This window comes from Triturus cristatus, chromosome 4_1 (assembly GCF_964204655.1).
Source record: "Triturus cristatus chromosome 4_1, aTriCri1.1, whole genome shotgun sequence".
Taxonomy (NCBI): domain Eukaryota; kingdom Metazoa; phylum Chordata; class Amphibia; order Caudata; family Salamandridae; genus Triturus; species Triturus cristatus.
Window position 1 is genome coordinate 1,253,594,415 of NC_140585.1, and position 12,622 is coordinate 1,253,607,036.

The 12,622-nt window shown below is 43.5% G+C and overlaps 1 protein-coding gene across 6 annotated transcripts in view; it reads right to left on the reverse strand.

The window, feature by feature from the left end:
• Positions 1–12,622, reverse strand: part of CALCOCO1 (calcium binding and coiled-coil domain 1) — a 259,932-nt gene that overhangs the window by 13,614 nt on the left and 233,696 nt on the right. The window lies entirely within an intron of this gene.

Genomic DNA, 12,622 nt, shown 5'->3' on the forward strand with positions numbered 1-12,622 from the left:
GCACTTGCCTGCAGCAGTGACTCTGTCCGTGAGTCATGGCGGTCTCGTCCAAGTTGCGTTTCCCCAGGGTTCTTTGGATAGTGTTGGTCTCCCTCACTGTCGGTGAATGCTCCGGTTGCAGCCTGGAGCTCCCGTCCTGTATCGCGGCCTCTCCGTTGTTTGACGGCATGCCTCTATTTGCTGCTCTGCTCTCTCCTGACTCTGGTTTCTCCAGGCAATGCCAACTTCCCTCCTCGCCGTCCATCCTGGTTCTCTGTCCTCCGATGTCTTCTTCCTACTCCAGTCCGAGACATGCCTCCCTGTGGGGATTTGCCATATCAACAGTCCCAGAGATTTGTAGGGGTGTGGCCTGCACAGCCACTAGAATGCTTGCATCTACTGGTCCGGTCCCCCTGGGGCATATAGCGGGGTCATCTTCTGAAGTCCCACCGACCGATATAGCACAATCCCTAATTACCTTTACAAAATAACTGAATATGGTATTTTGCACGGTTCCCTTCCAGGTCCCTATGTTCTCTTTGCTATTTCACATTGTGCTGTTCTCTGCCTCTACTTTCACTGATGTGTATTGTAGTCGGTTTCTCTACTCACAAACTATATTATCCATAAATCTAGTATAGCGCATGCAAACAATAACTTTGGGTCAGGATTCAGTCTATAAATATCATAAATAAAAAATAATCTCCATGCTTTTGTTGACCTGCTCAATTTCCTAGAAGTGCATGAAGCATCTGTCCGAGAGTGTAGAAACTCTTGTCGGGTTGTGAGTGACTAATGGAAGAAAAAAGTGATTTAACTGTAAAAGTCGTTTTATAACTATTCATTCACATACTCTGCATAATCCTGCCTTTTTGTGACTGGGCTCAGAATGGTATTTAGTTCTTCTTAAAATGTAGATGGACCATAAACGTTTCGAATGTCCCACTGTGATGTACGCCTATCAACCACAACTGTCAAACTGTAGAAGGCATCTTTTTTTCAGCTACTGGAATTGGAAGCGTTTCCTGCCCAACTCAACCATTAAACTAGAGGGGGAATGCCAATAGCAAATCTAATATACAAAAATATATGTGCTTCTCTGACAGTTGACCTTTGGAGCCAGCCTTGCCTTTAACAAACATTTTTAAAATGATTAAGGTTCTCTTATAACCATTGCTATCTGCTGACTTAAGGGGTGGGGGAGAAGGATGTGCAAGAAAAGCATTTGCTGATAAAGGAACACCCAGTTGTAGCCCTGTATATGAAATGTTTTCCATACAATTTCCACCAAGCTGGGTCTAGCATGTTATTAAAGGGGCAGTTGGGTGATCAGTAACATAGAAGTGGGCAAGGAAAATGGTCTCACCTGTGATACTTACCAGACCCACCGACAGCAAAAGGCCGGTGTGTCAAATCAGAAAATTGTCTACAGTCCCAATGCAAGTCTACTATCTAGAAGTGAAACCTTCCAGTGAAAAAACAATGTCTGCCTCAGGTTGATTCAGGACTCCTTAAAGATGAAGGTGGGATGTTTTGAGGATCAGGGAAGGATCTTGCATTAGATCATCTTGTACAATCCAGCAAACAGGGAAAAGACTCTTATACCCAATGACAATGTCAAGAGAAGTACAATTAACAGGAAAAGTTTACACATAGAGATTTAATTGATCAGGTTACAGAATGCAGGGATCTATGAAATATTACAATTATGAACAACATAAGTATGTTGAATGTTAAACCTTTCCCTAAGGACAACACCCCAAACCTCACCCTTACACTGAATTCTGCCCTTAACCCAACCCTAATTTCAATGTTGAACCCTTCTATAACATACCGTTTAAACACCATTGCCTTTCAATTATATGTGATTTTTGCTTTCTGTACATCTCTTGAATTTGACTTGTATTTTTATTACAATACCCTAAAAAAACAAAATACTAATTCTTTCAAAGTATTTTGTGTGTAATGGTATCTATGTATAAAAGTTTCATTGAAGTGGCATACTTTCAAGACGTATAGCCTGCAAGTGAACAGGAGGCATGCAATCATTCAAATTAAATTATGAACAATACGGTATTCAATTGGAAAGGAGGCTTACAACTAATCAAATGAAATGTTGAAAATTCAGTCTACAAGTGAAACTGGGGTCACACAACCAATCGAGTGAAATCATGGCTCCAACTAACCAAATGTATATCTGAAGCATATTCTGCTAAAAAAATCAAACAAAATCTATACATTTCAGCTATTTTACAGTTGCCAGAATGTGGATCATTTTAGGATTTCATTTCTTGAAGAATACTTGTCAGGAAGTAAATTAATTGTCTGTTCCAAGAATAAATCAGCCCCTACGTGCTTTTTTCGCTACTCTTCTTTGTCTGAGTTCCAAAAATAATGGAACAATCAGTATCTGCATAGACTATTGTGAGTCTAATGCCTTCACATATCAGACAGCGATCCAGTGCCCTGCACTGATAAACATGCAAACAAACTAGACATCACAATTTGCCTCAACTGAGGCAACTTCATTAAGTATACTGGCATGTGCCCCGACTGGGTAATGGTCTAGTCTTATCTTCCCAATGGGATTATTTGAGTTTTGGGTGAGGCTCTTTTGGATAAAGACGTGAATGTTCACATGTGAAAATTCAGAGGGCCACTGCGCTGGAGGAAATAAAATAGCATACAAAAAGAGAGTAGATGGGTTCCTGGGCTCGGTCAGGAAGACCAAAAACATGTTAAGTATATATTAAAAAGAAGACACATTAAGAAAAGCCCATTTTTGCTTAAACTAAAAGTAGGCTTATACCAAATCCGAGCCGCTTCACCACAGACCCACACTAAGTGTTTCATTTTAACCACCAGCCACAATTTATACCCTGGCACATCCAACTGAACAAGCGTCTGGCTGCTGTCACAAAGTAAAAGTCGTTCTTGCATAATTAGCTTAATCAAATTCTGCTAAGACTGTGGCTTCTGTACAAGCAGTGACTGGCATCACCAAAGCGCTGACTATTTAGTCAAAAGCGCTACTCCTCTATGGAAAATAGCCAGCCGTGCTCACTTCTTACAAGCATTCTCTTCAGTGGCGTAACAATAGCCTCCTCCGGCACTGTGCTTGGGCGGGCTGAGAGATCCTGATTAGGCCCGGGGGGGGTACTGGACCCCCTCCATGCACTTTGCAGGGGACCCCCTGCAAGTATTGTTACGCCACTGATTCTCTTAGACTCTTGCCTAAGCTCTTATGGAGACTTTTGTCAAACAAAGGAAGCGGCTCATACTTAGCATGGTAACTGTATGCTGCTAGGTCTCCCACATTGTGCGCGTGCATCAAGAATGGATTCCTTGGTCGCTTACCCGGCAACGAAAGATACGGGGAGACATCACAGCATTTTTAAGGATCAGATCACACCGTATTACGAAGGTGGATTTTAAAAGATATCTTCAACGAGAAGACAGCGTTGATTACTGGTAATCCTGCAATATTCATGCGGATTTCGTTGACTCATTGGGCAGGATTTAAGTGGGCTGAGACTCATATATCCTACAGAACTGTGCGATAATTGAGGACCCTATAGTTCGAATAAACAGTGATATCAAGGCACTTCTTCAAGAATAAATACAGATAATAACCATGTATCTGTTCTTTTGAGAGGACTGCACCCTTTGCTGGGGTTTTTAAATTGTTTAGAAAAATTGGAGAGATTTTATCTTTGTCCTGATGAAGGTGGGATCTAAATAAGAAATAACCACCGAAACGCGTCGACGCCTGTACAATTCAGAATTGGTCTAAAATCCAGAAGCTGTTTCATATGTTGATCTATTGTGCAAAGAATAGACCTATGATACATATACATTGACTTATACTGGAATTACACCATTCTGTGATGAATATACTGATTTCACATTACATCCTTGCTCTCTAATAATATATTTTTATATTGTATGTTTTTTTATTTCATGTTGAATGTATTTATGGACTCACATGTAGGGTTATAGATTTGTGGACATATTTTTGTCAATAAATTACAATATCAATTTCTATTTGACTTTGTTTCTTTGTCTTTGAGTTATATGCGGTTATTTATTTGGGTGTTCCAGAACTTTAGTTAAGCTTGTTTGAATATCAGGAGTTTTTATAACTTCAGTTGGTAAGACATGTGACTGATATTTGTATGATTGAACTTGGTACAACGGTGGTTTAGGTGGTTAAATACACCCAAGAGAATTCCTCTCTTTACACATTTGTGGTACCCTGTCTCTTGGGCAGTGGGGTCGCTCCCATATTTGTTATTCCTTGCAGTAGAGCCAGCTTCTGCCCTGGAAATAAAACTTGTGCCCATAACCTGCTCCAGAAAGGTAGTTTTTGTGTAAGACAATAGGCCCTACATGTTCATGGTCACTAGCCTTTGCTCCTACTCTGGCAACAACAATGGATCACATCTAAAAAACGGAGAGGATCCCAGATGTGAAACCGTTTCGCAGTACAATTAGACCACAGCCTCACACCTCAATGATGAAACTGGTTCCCTCCCCACAGTACAAATGGATTCAGCACCTGTGATGCCACGGTTTCCATATTCTGTAATGCAGCTCTTTCCAGACACTGCAATGCAACTGGCTTCAGGCTCTGCAGTGGAACTGGATAGTCTAGGAGTTCTGGACACTCGCTCTCCACCTCTGCCTTGAAACTGGATCCCGGCCTTGCAATACAATGGATCCAGCACCTACAACCCAGATGTATCCAGATATTGCAATGAAACTGGCCGCACAGTCTACCGTACAACTAGCTCCATGCTTTGCAATGTAGATGGTGCTCTTAAGAGTACCGGAGCGCACGCCTATCAGGAACTGCTTATGACCATCACTCTGACAGCGCAACCGACCCTGATTCGGAACGGGTACTTGTGAAAGTTAAGGTACTGCTTACCACGATCGTACTGGAACTGCCATTTGAGCGTGTTTCTTCCAGAGTCCTCTGCCTACCATCTCTGATCATAGACAGAAGCCCACGTCCTGGTTAGTACATCAGAAACTCATATAATTATCTTTTTTTTTTTTTTTTACCTTGGCCATACAAATAAGCAAACATGGTGGAGTTTTAAGGCATATTCTTTGTTGGTCTTATTATCCTCGCTTGCTCTACGCTGTCAGTCTTGAATGTGATAAATGAACACAGCCCACCCCTGAGGTTTAAACATTGGATACACTCTACTGCTATGACAAGTCTGTGTCTGTTCTCAGCACATGAGGAAAGCTTTCACTATTTCTGGGCTTTATACTAATTCTGGATGGATGAGTGTGTGATAGGGACGTCTGCACTGATGCTGTGTATGCAGTACTTCTACTGAGTGTGGCGCTTTAGTGCACTGCCTTTGCTGTATGTGTATGAGAGAAGCTTGCGTTGCTGCCCACAGTGCAGGACCTGCTCCAGTGTATGCAGGGAAGCTCGTCTTGCTGCTGCTGTCGTTGCTGTAAGAGTGAGTGTGTGCCTGTCTGTATTTTGTTTTTTTTTAATATTTATGTAGCGCGAACTCGACCCGAAGGTATTGGAGCGCTTCACATGAGCACCGTATTTACATTACACATTCAGGCACGGGGAGATTAAGTGATTTGCCCACAATCACAGGATGTGGAAGCGACCTCGAGGCTCGAACTCTGGTTTCCAGCACCAAAGTCGGCAGTTTAGCCGACGGACCACATCGCACCAAAGTCGGCAGTTTAGCCGACGGACCACATCCTCTCCCCATGGGAGGCAGCTTGCAGTGCAGCTTTATGTGCTGTATTTGTTCTTGTGATGGAAGCTGCCCCCGACTGGACAGCACATCCTGGGAGCGAGGGGAGGTTGCACTTAAGTTGTCCATGATGTACTTGCGCCGAGTGTGGGGATGGCTTGCAAATGCAATGTTGCTGCTACGGCTGTACGTTGCTTCCTTTGTGTAAGAGAAGCGCGAGTTACTGTTGCATATGCAAGGCTTGTATGTGAGGGATGCTTACCTTGCTACTGTCCATGCTCTGTTACCTGTGTATGAGGGACGTTTGTGCGGACCTATCGCGTGTGTGCTTGCGTAGGTGGGGCTTGGGCAACTGCACCACGAGCCGTACCTCCTCTGTGCAGTGGGGAGCGTGCACTGCTGCCGGCTGTGCTGTACGTGCTCAGTGTGTGAGGGAAGCTTGACTTGCCGCCGCCTGCGCTAACCATGTCCTGTGATCGAGAATCGTGTACTGCTGGTGCAGTCGCATCTACTACACCTCTCGCTGCCTGCTCTATATGCGACGAAAGCGTGCACTGGCTGTGCTTTTCACGTATCATGAACTAAAAAAATAAAAAATAGACCCCGCTCTCAATGGAATGTATGTGCTGGCAAAGAAAACAATAAAACAAGGAAATAACATTTCGATCGGCGGCTGTGCGACTGAAGGGAGAAGAATCCCCCACCTGTCCCACGGGCCCAACCACTGGCTGCGTCGTGTCTCTGTGGCAGGGGCGGCGCTGAAACAGCATCCAGCACCCCGCACTGCCCGAAAGAACCACAGCGCACAGCCATTTTCTGAAAATATCCATCTCACTTGCAAATGGTTCCTTCTCCCCATCGTCTGCCACCGCCGCCCCCTGCAACCCCCGTTTATTTCCCCCCTCTCTCTCTTCGTCTCTGTCTGCCGGAGAATAGAATCTAATGATGCTGAAAATTGATTCGGAAACATCTGACAAGCGCGCTCCATCTTCCCCCCTCCTCCGCTGCCATTTTTATGGCTGGCGGTTGTAAAAGTCATCTTTACTCCCACTAGAGTGACGGAAATTTATCTGTTCCCCCCTCCGTACAAGATGGCTGCCGCGCCCGCCCTGGGCCTGCCGCCCTCCCTCTGCTCGCCTTCCTAAATTTCCTGTGTGACCTGCTGCCCTGCGCCATTGTCACTGCGGTAGAAGTTCAGGCTGGAAGGTTTGAAATGCAGCGCCTTAAGAAGAGCCGGGCATCCCCACAGTCGGGCAGAGCCATGTCAGGGTCTGTCACGCGCAGGCGCGCCCCCTCAGTCTATGAAGACTCTTGAGGTTTCTCCTTCGAGAGGCACACCTGCTCGATGTGTAGACACCCCTCCCGCTCCAGAGGAACAAACACTTCCACGGAAATGTGACAGTACGACAAACCGGATTCCATCTCGTCAGTGTACTTTAACAAACGTCTGCACCCTCACTCTCGCATCTCTCTCCCTCCCTCCCACTTTTCTCTTCTAGTTTATCACTGCCTCCTTAGTTTGCTTCGACTCCCCATAGTTCACACTCGCACGCTCTTCCCATCGCGCTCTCTTAATTGGTTTGTGGCACTCTTCCTAGATCTGTCTCTCCATCCTTGGTGCAGAGTCGCATGAGTTCTGCTGGCTCTGCTTAGGCCCCTACAGTGGACCAGCGGCCCATCTTTCCCGCTTTATTTACTCTTCACAGTTGTTCCACCTCGCAGTCGAAATGTAAATTTGATACTTGTATAGCGCACTACTCACCCGCAAGGGTCTCAAGGCGCTTGTACGAATACCGCTGTGGAACCCATCCTGGCTTTCCCTGTGAGGCGTCCACTCCTGGGCACCCCCAAGGTGGAGGCCAGGCATCCTTAGCGTTGTGGGGGCCATTGTGGAGAATAAGCAAGCTATTGCCCAGAGTTGCAGAGTGGGACACCATGATTGGAATTGGCACCGAGGCGAGAATTATCAGGTCTGTGGAATTTGGGAATTGAACCCTGGTCCCGGGCTAGACCTCTGCATCAGGGTCTGCCGCTCTAATCATTGAGCCACACTTCTCCACTTCTCTAGCTGTCTTCCTATCTGTTTGTGCATTTCTTTGTATACTGATCTGTTTTCACCTCTCTTCAGATCTCTTTAGATGCTCTAAATCAGTGTTTCCCAAACCGTCGGTTATGACCCACTGGTGGGTAAGGAAAGTCCGGGCAATAAATAAAGATGCCTTCAGATTTTGCGTTTATCTTTCACATTTGGTGCTTCACAGAGAGAGGTCAAATGTGTCTTTTGACAAACTGCTGCTTATGGGATTGGTGTTACTTTTCTGTCTCTGACTGCAACGTGAGAAGGATTTTTAATGTAAATTATGTGATAATCTTGCTGGAGTACAGGAAATTGTGATGTCGATTTTTGCAACGCACAACAAAATGTAAATGCTTGTAAATGAACTGCATTCATTCAGCAATTAGGAAGAGCAAACATGAAGCACATTTTAATGTAATTTTTTAAGTGTGCTTGAAACAGAGATTCCAATAGGAACTTTACTTGGTGGTGCACAAATGATAAATATTCACAGAAACCCAACTTCCACATATTATCAATTATGTGCTATATAGTTTTATCAGTAAAGTATCTGTTCAAGGTTTTTGGCCACTTCAATAGAAAATGTGTGGTCTGTAAATGACAGTGCACTACCACACGATGCTTCAGTTACATTAAAAATCACCCCTCCTTCATGGCCATTAAAGTTATGTGGGTAGCGAAACTTTGTCGTTCTAAAAAGTAAGTTGTGGTTCTAAAATGTTTGTGAACCACTGCTCTAAATGGTTGCATTTCTCTTTATTTCCTTTGCTCTCACTATGGTTTCTATTCTCTCAATCAATTTTTGTAGCTGCCCACTAGGGTTGTCTTATTTTCGCCTTCCCACATCAATGTCATTTTTTCATTCCATCATGTAGTCGAATTGTTCGGTATAATTGCTCTTTTCACTTTCCATATTCCCGTAACAACCATACATGGCTGTCCTTTTCTTTTTCTATCTCTTTCTTTCCTTGCCCCATGGTTGCATTTCTCCAGCTGTCCCCGTGCTAGTCTGTCTCTAGTTGTCTCGCAGGATTGTCATTTTCATTTTACATCACTTAAAGGAATTTTGTAGGTATGCTTTTCAATTTCGAACTGTTTTTATATCAACTACCTATGGCTATCCTATTCTCTTTGGATCTCTTTCTCCAGCTGCCACTATGATTATTTTATATCATTCACTCATGCTGTGCCCATTGCCCAGTGCCTTTTCTTTGCAATTTATTTACATTCCTGCCCCCCCCCCTCCCCCCGCTCAGCCATCATTGTTTCTTGGGCTCACAATCATCTATCTGTTCCTGCTGGTCTTTATTTAGCTGCCAGTCCACCTGTAGTGATCTCTTTTTGAATGTATGTACATAAGACTCGTTCTCTGTCAGCCTCCTTCTGCAGTGTTGCCACTTTCTCAGTATGTTACAATTTCTGGGTCCCCTCCTCATTCACTCCCTTCATCCTCTATCACAGTAACAGGCTTTTTCCAAGGTACTCCGTAATTGTTTTGATTGAGCAACCCCACTTATTTTACTCCCATTATCCAATTCATCTCTCCTTTCCTCAAATGGCCTTTCTGTCCACGTCCTACTGTCTACTTATCTATAGCGACCATAGTTGTTCTTCCTGTTGTTTGATCTCCTTGCAGGACTTCCTGGTTAGAGTTCTGTAGCCTCCCTTCAGCTTTCCACCATTTTGTTTTTCATCAACCATTCTTACCCATTCAACACTCATGAAGGTAGCTATGAACTATGACCTTTAATGTCTTCCCATTTATAGTGTCTAGTTCCCTTAGTACTTGTATGCACTTTTTAATCTCCCTTCTTTTTCTTGCCACTTCATTTTCAGGTTTGTATCTATCTCACTGACTCCGCTAGTTTGTGCATCCTCTGTCATGCACATTTCCCGACACTCAAAAGTAGCATGCTTGTCTTGTAGACAGACACTCTGCTCGCTGTCTCCAATGATCAAACAGAGCAGATGGTCTGCACACCATAACCACGATTGCAGTTTGTGGGCCTGAAGCAAAGCGAGAAAAAAAAAGCCATGGCAACATGCCAAACTTGGGAACCAGCCGTGCTGGCTTGAAAAACCGAGGCTAGTGGAATTCGAAGACAAACTAATGTCAGCAACACTCCCCAAAGACCATGTCCGTGTAGGTATTTATACAGTGTGAACCTAGCTGGGGCAGCAAAGAAGTGCAGTACACCAATGAGATGTTGCAATAAGACTCAAGACTGTCCATCGCTGCATAAAAGAACGACAACTTGTGGAAGGAAACACTATGGCTTTACAGGTACTCCAGGATGTCGATAGGATGCCATGACCAGTTAAGGTTCAAGGAATTCAGCACCATTGGAGCACCAGGAGGGATCACTGGCGTCTGGCGATCTTTGAAAGCGGTCTTTTAAATAAATGTAAATGTAAATTGATACTTGCATAGCGCACTACTCACCCGCAAGGGTCTCAAGGCGCTTGTACGAATACCGCTGTGGAACCCATCCTGACATTCCCTGTGAGGTGTCCACTCCTGGGCACCCCCAAGGTGGAGGCCAGGCATCCTTAGTGTTGTGGGGCCGTTGTGGAGATTAAGCAAGCTATTGCCCAGAGTTGCAGAGTGGGACTCCATGATTGGAATAGGCACCGCCCCAGAATAACATTCCATGAGCTGGACTTCATCCAGGCGAGTTTTACGAGGTGGTGGGGTTACCCTCATGTATATTTTGAGTAATTGTGGCCAAATAGGGCATTTTACAGCATTATTTGATTAAACTTTTGCTAAAAAGCCACAAGCTCTGTAGGAGAAAAGTAATGAAAGGAATGCTTGCATTTATCTCAGCCACTAACAATCACTCAGGTTGCATTTCAGTTAATAGTTTTTTAGCCTATTGTGCCACTCTAGACAGAATATGCAAATCAGTATTGGTCCCACTTCTATAGCCTAAACTGACAGACCAGGTCTCCTCCAGAGGAGAGCAGAAGCAACGCCAGACCAGTTAAGGCCTCCTAAGTTCTGATGCTCTATAACACAGGTGTTACCTTGGGATCACTAGGGACCCTGTAGTTTCAATATATAGCTAGGGCAGTGGTCCCCACTCTAAAGTGTTGAAACATATACATAAAAACGATATTTGTTTGCATTTAGTAATATGTCATAAAAATAAATAAATATTAACCATCAGTAAAGAGCTAAGTGCAGTGAGGTGAACAAGCATGCTCGCAGTTCAAGCATAGTGAGATTGATACACATGTATAATGTACATAAATATATGTGTATTACTAATCGTAAAGTTACACCCCCCAAATAAACAATACAATTATAATACAGCATGTCCACTTTTGTAGTCGACAGCTTTTTGATCTCTTAATCAATAGGATCGACATCAGAGCTCAAATTTAACAAAAGCAGAGTGGAAACTTCTGAGCTTTGCTTTATGTAGGACATTGTATTAACAGGATATGCCAAATTGTCCGTGGACCCTCAGGACAACTGTAGGTGGGCTACTAGATGTCCAAAACATTAGACCAGGGATTGGAACAATTGTCCAACATTCTCATGTAATATGGGGAGCGCGTCTTCAGGGAGCGACTGCACTCAAAAGCAGGGCCCCTGCCCTACCGTGAAGATGCCGATGCGTGAGCATCTATGATTCCTGTCTACCGGCTCACAAATTATAAACCAATCACTGGGACACATTCCCTAATTTGCACTCTTATTCTAGGGGTAGCCCACACTTTTTATTGATGTTTATGATACATTATTAAATGCTAACAAATGCTGTTTTTGAGTATATGTTTCCCGCCTTACAGACCACTGTGCTAGGTCCTGTGTTCTGAGGCAGCGCTCATGAAATATTTCAATACCTTCATGGTTTGACAAACAAGACTGATCCTTCACAGGTGTGTTAAGAATATAGTAGAATGGTACATTTGTTCATCACACTTTCATAAAAATGTCTAAAAGGCCAAAAATGAAACAGGCAGTTCACATTGTGCAACTCCCCATAACCTTCATATTTTAAATAATTAATTTTAATGTCTTTTTACAATTATGCCACATCTAGATAGGTTCTCAGTAACCCTTGTCCTTAGAAGCTGCAAGGTGTAAAAATAAAAAATTACATATATCTCACAATTCTAGGCCACAGACGATAGGGCTACAGTTTTATCAGGCTCATACTTCAGTGCTTTCACTCTGGTTAGAGACTTTTATATGTTTATACAGTTGAGAAATCATGCCAGACATACAGGCTAAACCCTCAGACTGCAGTATTGATAAGTTTAAGCTTTAAATATATATTTGAACATACAATCATTCTGTGCCAGCACATCAGATTTTCATGTCATGAAAAAAGAAAAAAGTTACTTACCTGTAATGGTAGTTCACCAGTACAGATATCTTTTATAGATTCACATGCTTGAATGACACCCTTTGTCAAGCTCGGAATCCGACAGATACATTGTAATAGCAGCATCATATTAAACATAGATTAGAGGCTGTAACCACAGCTGTTCAGTAGCATAGCCACATCATTACAAAAATAACCAAACTTCAGCCACAGACAATCAATGAATTAATCAGGGTTGTTAAAGCACAACTACTCATCCGTGAGGGTCTCAAGGCGCTGGGCAGACTGAAGAGCACACCCTGAGAGGCCACCATGCTTCAGATTTCAAAGCATTTGTGTGAGAACCAATATTGCTAGGTGAGCTCTTGTGGGGAGGACGGTGGGTTGCAACTGAATCTATGAAATATATAAATACTGGAGAACTACTATTACATGTAACTTTCTGGATGTCCAAAAAAGACCAGGGATTGGAACAATTGTCCAACATTCTCATG